Below are 9,077 nucleotides of genomic sequence, written 5' to 3' on the forward strand. Positions count from 1 at the left end.
TAAGATGCAGGTTATGTTATGTAAACATAAACAATTGTATGTAGTAAATAAAATTAGTTATTAAAATGCAGTACTGCAAGCAAAATACAATTAATTAAATTTACCTTTATATAATAATTGCATATCATATCATATCCAGGGCCGGATTAACACTTTTGCCGCCCATGGGCCAGAGGTCTGCCTGCCGCCCTAGCGGGGGTGCAACACCGGGGGGGGGGTCCGGGGCCCCCCCCCGAAAAAAATTGAAATTTAGAGGCAAAATAACGCATTTTGGGACATTTTCCAGCGCTCAACTGTCTCTTGATATTGTAATGGTTTTAGTACCTCTCATGATGAAAACAAGAAACTATGTCCTAAAATTGCGTTTTATTAATTAAAATAAACTATTTGACAAAACTCCGTTAATTACGAAACCATTTTCTACAACCGTGATATTCCATTACTTAAGATTACAATAATAGTAAATAAAATCGTTGTTGATATTATTTTGTGAAACATCATGCAGCTCGTAATTCCCAAACTCAACAATTCTTTTATAGTTTTATGACTATTTTGGCTGAGAATGATTGATTTGGAGTGAAGTGAAAATTCGGCTTCGTTACTCGGCGACGGCTCACCTGTGAATGTGCCCGCAGGCTTTGAGCCATAATCGGTCATTGCTGTCGATTTATGGGCAAAAACAGGACAGTTAGGAAGGGGCTAAAATTAGTAAAAGGTGTACAGAGTAAGACTGCAAAATAAATGATAATTTCTGTATTGAATATAGGATAATAACAAATATATACAACATCGAAATATAACTGTTCAGAGCATACAAATCACATATCCAAACAAATAACTTACTCACTAAATTAGCTTTGTTAAAGTAAATATAACTTAAAACTTCTTCTTTCTTGCACGTGCATTGGAAAAATCATCAACAACTGCACTGAAATCGAGTTTTGTTGTCAGTTCATGTTCTATGGCTAAAACAGCCAGGCTGACGAGTCGTTCTTGAGTCACTGTTGAACGCAGATAGTTTTTTACTCTTTTCAAGGTCGAAAACGATCTCTCAGCAGAACAGTTTGTAGCAGGAGTTGTCAAAAACATTTTCAAACCAATAGCCACGTTGGGAAACAAGTCCTGTAGATTTTTTTCTATCAAAAATCTGTACAAGTTTGATAGTGAAAAGTCTTTTTCGGCTTCTTTGTAGTTTCCTCGGATCAGAAGTCCTTTCAGATGGATGCACTCGCATATAAACTCTGACTCTTCAATGTCTTCAATATAGATTTTCTGCAAAGACGTCGCGTTAGCAGTAATTTCTTCGGTAGTTAGAGTCTTTAATTTTGTTAGAAATGAAAACTTTGCAACGAAGTCTGTGTACACAGAGATCCTTTTGTCTAACTGAAACTGAAGTGTTTCCACGATGATGTCATAACTTTGTTGAAGACAATTTCCCCTAATGTCATCATCCTCATCATAAGTTCTTTCTTCATCTTCTTCTGAAGATTCATCAAAGAACCTCTTTCTTTTCGCCTTTCTTTTTGGGCGATCAAAATCTTGCTGCACCTGCGGCTGCGTCTCTTGTGGAAGTTCTGGCTCATCGTTCTGTCTCATTTCACCTTGCGCAATTTGCAGTTTTTTTTCGCCCTCTTTCTTATAGTGGGTAAACATGTCTTTCATGTTCATCACATACTCTGTGAGTGAGTTGTACAGGATTACAACGCTGTCCACGGTCATATTTTCAGCCTGGATCTTTTCACTGACTGAATTAAATTTTTGAAGTACATCTCCCCAAAGGGCTGCCATGAAACATGTTTCTAGAGACATTAGTTTTCGCAACAACCCTTTGGCTTTGGATTGTGTCTGTTTGTTTTCATGATTGCTTGAAGTCATGTCTATCAGCGTCTTGACCATGGGTTTGTAGTCTTTATTAAGGCTTTTGCAAGCTTCTTCCCTTGCAGACCATCTTGTAACACTGAGAGACTTCAACGACGTGTTCTTGTCCTTTCCTGTGGCCGTGAAATTTGACAGAAGAAGATTCCACCTGTGCGTAGAAGACGAGAAAAAATTGTACAATCCTTGCAAGAGATCAAAGAAATGTTTTGCAAGAGAACAGCATTCTGCTGCGCTTGATCCCACTAAATTTAGTGAATGCGCTGAACAAGGCACATAAAATATCAAGGGATTCTTTTCTTTAAGTCTTGCCTGCAACCCCGAGTACATTCCTGACATATTTGACGCGTTGTCATAGGACTGTCCCCTACAGTTTTGTATGTCCAATCCTTTCGACTGTAGGAAAGAAAGCACTGAGTTCACTAGTTCTTCACCTGTATGACCTTGATTTTTCATAAATTCAACAAAATGTTCTTCAGGGATTCCCAATTCATTCACATACCTTAATATGAAAGACAATTGATCAATGTGTGTTACATCAGGGGTGGAATCTACTATTATAGAATAGTACTTGCTTTTCTTAGCATCATTCAAAATTGTATCAATAACGGTTTTTGCCATTATTTCGATGAGTTCTTCACAAATGGTTGATGATAGGTATGACTGTTTGCCTTTACCCGCTTTCCCATATTTTTCAATGTGTGCTTTCAAAAATGGATCAAATTCGGCAATCAGCTCCAAGCACATCATATAGTTGCCATTTGAAAAAGAAACAAATTTTTCGTCAGTCCCCCTAAAGGCAAGACCACGCGAGGCAAGTTTTTTTATTACGGCCACCACTCTCTGGAGAACTGCCTTCCAATACCTTATTTCTTCTTCCACTTGGTTTTGTAGAAGCTTATCGATCCTCCCGGCTGCTTCTGCTCTTTGTTTGTATACTATTACACTATTGTAGTGAACGTGCGAGTTTTCATGCTCTTTTATTCTCGCTGATGCATGTTTCCAATCACTGAACCCATTTTCAGTAAACTGAGTAGAGGTCGAACTAAACAATTTGCATGGACCACAGAACAAAGAGCCTAAACTTGGTGAGTAAATCAAGAAATCTCTATTTACAATTTCGCCATTTGCAAGTTTTCTGTCGAATAGCCATTTAGCCAACACTCTTTTCCTGTCTGGATATTGCCTTTCAGATTTTTTAAAATCGCAATCTTTATTTTGATTCCATCCATTTTTAACAAAATATTCCCGCGTCTCTTCATTCACTATCCATAAAGCAGGATCATAATTTGGTTTCAAATGGACAGAAGAGTCAGGTTCAGAGACTGTTAATTGATCTTCAATCTCGTCAACAACAAAAGTTAATTCGGATATAGCTGGTTTGATCTTGTCAGTATCAACACATGACGAAGCTGAAGGTGCTGATGCTGAAGGGGTTGAGGGTGAAGCTGAAGGGGTTGATGCTGAAGCTGAAGGGGTTGATGTTGAAACCGGAGGGGCTGATGCTGAAGCTAAAGGGGTTGATGTTGAAGCTGAAGGGGCTGATGCTGAAGCTGGAGGGGTTGATGTTAAAGCTGAAGGCACTGATGCTGAAGCTGTTGAAGCTGAAGGCGTTAATATGGAACATACTTCTAGTTCTACTTCACAAAATTCTTTGACACTTTCTAAAAGCACTGGTTCTGGTGGCACTGGTAGGTTACTTCTTGTAAAAAATGTATCAAGCTTCGCAGTTTTATTTACAACTTCTGTCAATTTTTTTTTCTTCTCTTCGGCTACTTTTTTGTATTGCCACCCACTGAGCCGTTTGCGTCCATCCATTGGTACAGCTGCTTGTTATAGCATCAATGACATCGGAAGTAAAGGTCTGACTGTAAAAAAAAGAATATCTGTATAATTCAAAACTGTAGTACGATACGACAGGAAAAATGAAGCGAAAAAATGAGGGAAGCGAATTTCCTTCCATTACTTATTCAACTCATTGTGAAACCTATACGTATGGCAACATGCCGAATTACATTTTTCCTTATAGAGAACGGAATTAGCTAGAAAATCGAAATTTGCCTTAACATTTTCAGAAAAATATGCTCTACACGAATTTAAAACATAAAGAAGAATTTTTCCCATACGGGCCCCAAAAACCAAAATTTTGGGGTAAAACCCCCCCAAAAAGGGGGTAAATGTTATGGGATTCTTTTGGCTAAATAACTTAGCCGAGATATTGCAAAAAGGAAAGTGTGTGCGTGTGCCGAATTTGAAGAAAATCGGTCAAAAATTGCGACCGCTACAGCGCGGTCTATATTAACTTACATTACCATTACTATAAACAAATAAATATTTCTTACCTCACAAGTTACAATTTCAAAATGTTACTCCGCTCAAAACAAATTACAAAAACGTTAAACCTAAACAGTTAGACAGACTGCAGTACGTGGAGTTGAGACCAGACAACCGAATGACAATGGCGCGTGGCGGTGATGGAGTTGGTGGGGGGAGGGAAGCGGCAAGGCGACAAGACGCCTGCCATCAGCCAATGCTAGCAACTACTACGATCCCACAACTAAATTTCCCGTGCGTAGCGTACGATACAGACTGCCGCCTCGCCCCTTCGACTCACTTGGATAGAGTGGCGTAGCGTAGTGTACTGCGACACATTACACCGCGCAGAGTGTCGCGTTATAAATAAATAATAAACAATAAAATAGTTTTTTAATATTTAATGCTCAGGTTCACTGGTCTTGATAATCGATAATAAAGCTTTATAATCAATCAAAAATAATTACACTTTTTTTTTCTCAAATCCGCCGCCCCAAAATTTTGCCGCCCTGGGCCGCGGCCCAGTTGGCCCGTGCCTTAATCCGGCCCTGATCATATCATGTCAATATTGTGGAGCAATATATAATTATTCTGCTTCAATGACAGAAGGTATGAAATATACGTCAATTTGACAATTTCAATTGACAATATGAATTATTTAAGATAGTTGCAATATTTCTCCGCGACTCGCGCACGGCCTTTTCTCGTTTCCCTTTCCAAGTACTTGCACACCGCGAATACAGGAACGAGATGAAGTTCTGGATGTAAGTAAAACCGCCAACCCAAATTTAAAGCGTTTTATTGACATTAATCCGGTTTAAATGACGTAAAGCGTGTGGACCTCTGGCTTCAAGTTTACTGACTACTCTATCTCTCTCTCTCTTATCTGTTACGTGCTTTTGTAAATGATTTATGAAGTCAAACTCCACGCTTCAAGCCTAATTATAAATATGTACAATAAAACAAAGAATTGCTACAGTTTAACTTTAACAACATATCTGTGGCAAATAAAGAAAATTGTGGGCTACACCTGCCATATATGCAATAATATTTGAGAAAATTAGAGATACACTCGCGATCATAAAAAGCGGGTCACTCGATGAGTTATTCAAGTTAGATTTCTCGAATTTTCTAAACCTGTTGTCCGATTTGAGAGATTTTTTTAATGTGTTATAGCCTTATTCTTTAACAATATCGCCATAATAATATTGTTGCTAGACAGGTAAATTGTCATTGTATACCGGGTGTAACAATGATACTGGTGTTTTATCCTCAAAGTTCGAAACACCCCGTGGAATGTTTTAGCATAGATAAAATATTGAAATTAAAACTCGATTGTAGCCTTAGGCTTTCTTAACATTTTCTTTTTTGATTTATGTGTTTATGTTGGATAATAAAAACGTTAGGCACCTTAACAACTAACCATGTTCTTCATCAATACAGGGTGTTTATAAATAAGTGCGACAAACTTTAAGTGGCAATTCTGCATGAAAAAATAATGACCGTTTGCTTTATAAACGTATGACCGCAAATTCTTGGGTTTCGAGATACGGGATGTTGAATTTTTTCTTACAAACTGACGATTTATTTATTGCTCTAAAACCGGTTGAGATATGCAAACAAAATTTGGTAGATGTTAAGAAGTAGTTATGGCGCATTTCTGACATACAATTAAGAATTTTATATTCACCATTGGCGTGCATACGGGATGAATCTAAAATGTTTATACCCGTATGCACGCCAATGGTGAATATAGAATTATTAATTGTACGTCAATAAATCCACAATAACTGTATCTTCAAACCTACCAAATTTCATTGGCATATCTCTATTGGTTTTAGAACAATAAATAAATCGTCAGTTTGTAAGAAAAATTTCAACATCCCGTATCTCGGAAACGAAGCATTTGCGGACATATGTTTATAAAGCAAACTGTCATTATTTTTTCATACAGAATTACCCCTTAAAGTTTGTCACACTTATTATTTAGAAACACCCTGTATTGATGAAAAACATGGCTAGTTATTAACGTGCTAACTTTTTCATTATCCAACATAAACAAACAAATCACAAAAGAAAATGTTAAGAGAGCCTAAGGCTACAATTTAGTTTTAATTTCAATATTTTACCTATGCTAAAACATGCCACAGGGTGTTCCGAACTTTTAGGAATAAACACAGTATGATGGTTACACCCGGTATACAATGACAATATACCGGTCTAGCAACAATATTATTATAACGATATTGCTAAAGAATAAGGCTATAACATACTAAAAAAATCACTCAAATCGAACAACAGTTCTAAAAAATTCGAGAAATCTAATTTGAATAACTCATCGAGTGACCCGCTTTTTATGATCGCGAGTGTATATTACACGAGGTAATAAATCCATTGCGATACGCAGTAACGACACTCGCCTTATAAAAAATGTGTTCTGGGAAAGGCCAGATGGAAGGTCTGTAGGGCGGCCTAGAAAAAGGTGGAAAGATGCTGTCAAAGAAGATCTAGAGAAAATGGGAGTGCGACAATGGGAATTAGTGGCACAGGACCGACAAACATGGAAGGAAATAGTAAACGCGGCAAAGACTCACGAAGAGTTGTAGCGCCATTGATGATAATGATGAATAAATCCATTGTTTAATACCTAAATTATATTAAACAAAACGTATGAAAACAACTTGGAAAGCTTTATATTTTGAATAGACTACAATATAAATAGAGTGTACAAACATCGGGCAGTAGGCATAAATCGCCAAACAAGACCAATGTTGAAATTTTCGGTACGTCTAAAATAAAAGCCACAACGTAGTCTCACGCCTCTATTCTAAAAAAAATTACTTTATTTTTATAGTGTTAATACTACAAGAGAAAAATATAGAACATCCAAAATGATTCTTTACGTGTAGAAAAAGAGTTTCTTGTAAACTTATTCAAATTGTTTCAATGATAGGATCTATGATGCGCATTTTAAACTGTATATTAATATTACCTAAAAATTAACTTTGGAAGTAGAAATTTAGAGATGTTAGAATAGTAAGTGTAGAATGTACCTATTCCAAAAATTGCTAATTACTTCGATATTTCCATGTTCGCAAATATAGCAAGACCATTCAAACTTAAAGTATATTATTAGATGTTAGAGTATTGTAATTTTATTTGAATGGTATTAAAAAGCTGTAAATATTATTTTTAAGTGGAACATGTAACACATACGAAATGTACATTTAAATAGAAAAGTATAGTTTTAAGTTTTAGATCGAAACAGATGTAAGAAATTCCCAAATTGTATTTTTTAAATTCGAATAAAATTATTGATACTACCAAATTTGGAGTTTTATTCAAATATATAACACCTTCTTCACCTATCAGTCCTCCGTTATACCCACTATCAAATAGTTTTCCCCAATATCATCTTTAGACCAGGGCGGATCTGTTTTGAGGTGAATGTGAGAGGTGGCATTCGGATTTTTGCAGATAAAGTTAGGTGACAACTTCAATAATTATAATTGACTTATGCTCCGTCTCAAATATGCCCGGAACATTAATACAAAAATTAAAATATCTAAAAATTTCGAAAAACATCGATTTTTTCTATTTTCTTTGCTTATAACTTTAAAACGATTCATTTTGGAACAAAGTTGTACGGAAATAAAATAAAGATAATTTGAATTTTGTATGATATACGGCTGGTTAAAAATGTCTTAAATTATTACCCTTTCTGCAAAATAGCAATAAATACAAAATAGGTGGCAAAATAAGCCTGTTTTTATTCAAAGTTTTTCAGCCACTTTGGTTGCACTTGGAATTTTCTTAATTCGCTTAGAAAATTCTTACAACATACCTAAATCGTCCACCAAATTTCATTAAAATCGACCTGATAGATTTTGCATAATAATATCGCAATCTAATTTTTTTTTAAAAAGTTGAAATTTTTTAAAAACTTTCTGAAGAAAAAGTAGACCATTTAGAAGTTTGCTAATTTTTTTACATATAAAAAGACGCTATAAAGAGGTGGTTCTCTACCCATCTAATACACTTTACAGAATTAAAATCGGATTATTTAAGCGGCCTCAGCACTGTTTTAAAGTTATAAACAATGTTTTGCCTTATAAACAAATACAGTGAGGACGTTTAAGTTGGAATAAATTCATTTTCTTGATAATGGGAGACTCTGGAGATAAATCCCGATATAGATCGATTTTTATTTTTAAATTATAATTTTTTGGCATAAATATCATACTAGTGATGTCATCCATCTGGGTGTGATGACGTAATCTAAATATTGGAATTAATTTAATTTAAATTTTTTTTTAATTCAAACCCTTTATAAATAATTATGTTAATGTTTATATTAGTGAATACAAAATTGAATAGCGTTTCGATCGGGCTATCACACGGCACCTATTCTCATTTAAAACAAATAGTGACGTTATCAATCTCAAACGCCCAGATGGATGACGTCACTAGTATGAGTATGATAGATATACCAAAAAATTAGAATATAAAAATAAAAATCGACCTGTTTCGGGATTTATCTCCAGAGACGCCTATTCTCGAGAAAATTAATTTATGCCAACTCAAACGTTCTCACTGTATTTGTTTATAAGCCAAAAAATTGTTTATAACTTTAAAACAGTGCTGAGGCCGCTTAAATAATCCGGTTTAAATTCTGTAAAGTGTATTAGATAGGTAGAGAACCTCTTTATATGTAAAAAAATTAGCAAACTTTTAAATGCTCTACTTTTTCTTCAGAAAGTTTTTAAAAAATTTGAACTTTTTTAAAAAAATTTAGATTGCAAAATTATTCTGCCAAATCTATCAGGTCGATTTTATTGAAATTTGCTGAACGATTTAAATATTTTGTAATAATTTTCTAAGCGAATTAC

The sequence above is a fragment of the Diabrotica virgifera genome, chromosome 7, assembly GCF_917563875.1.
Source record: "Diabrotica virgifera virgifera chromosome 7, PGI_DIABVI_V3a".
Taxonomy (NCBI): Eukaryota; Metazoa; Arthropoda; class Insecta; order Coleoptera; family Chrysomelidae; genus Diabrotica; species Diabrotica virgifera.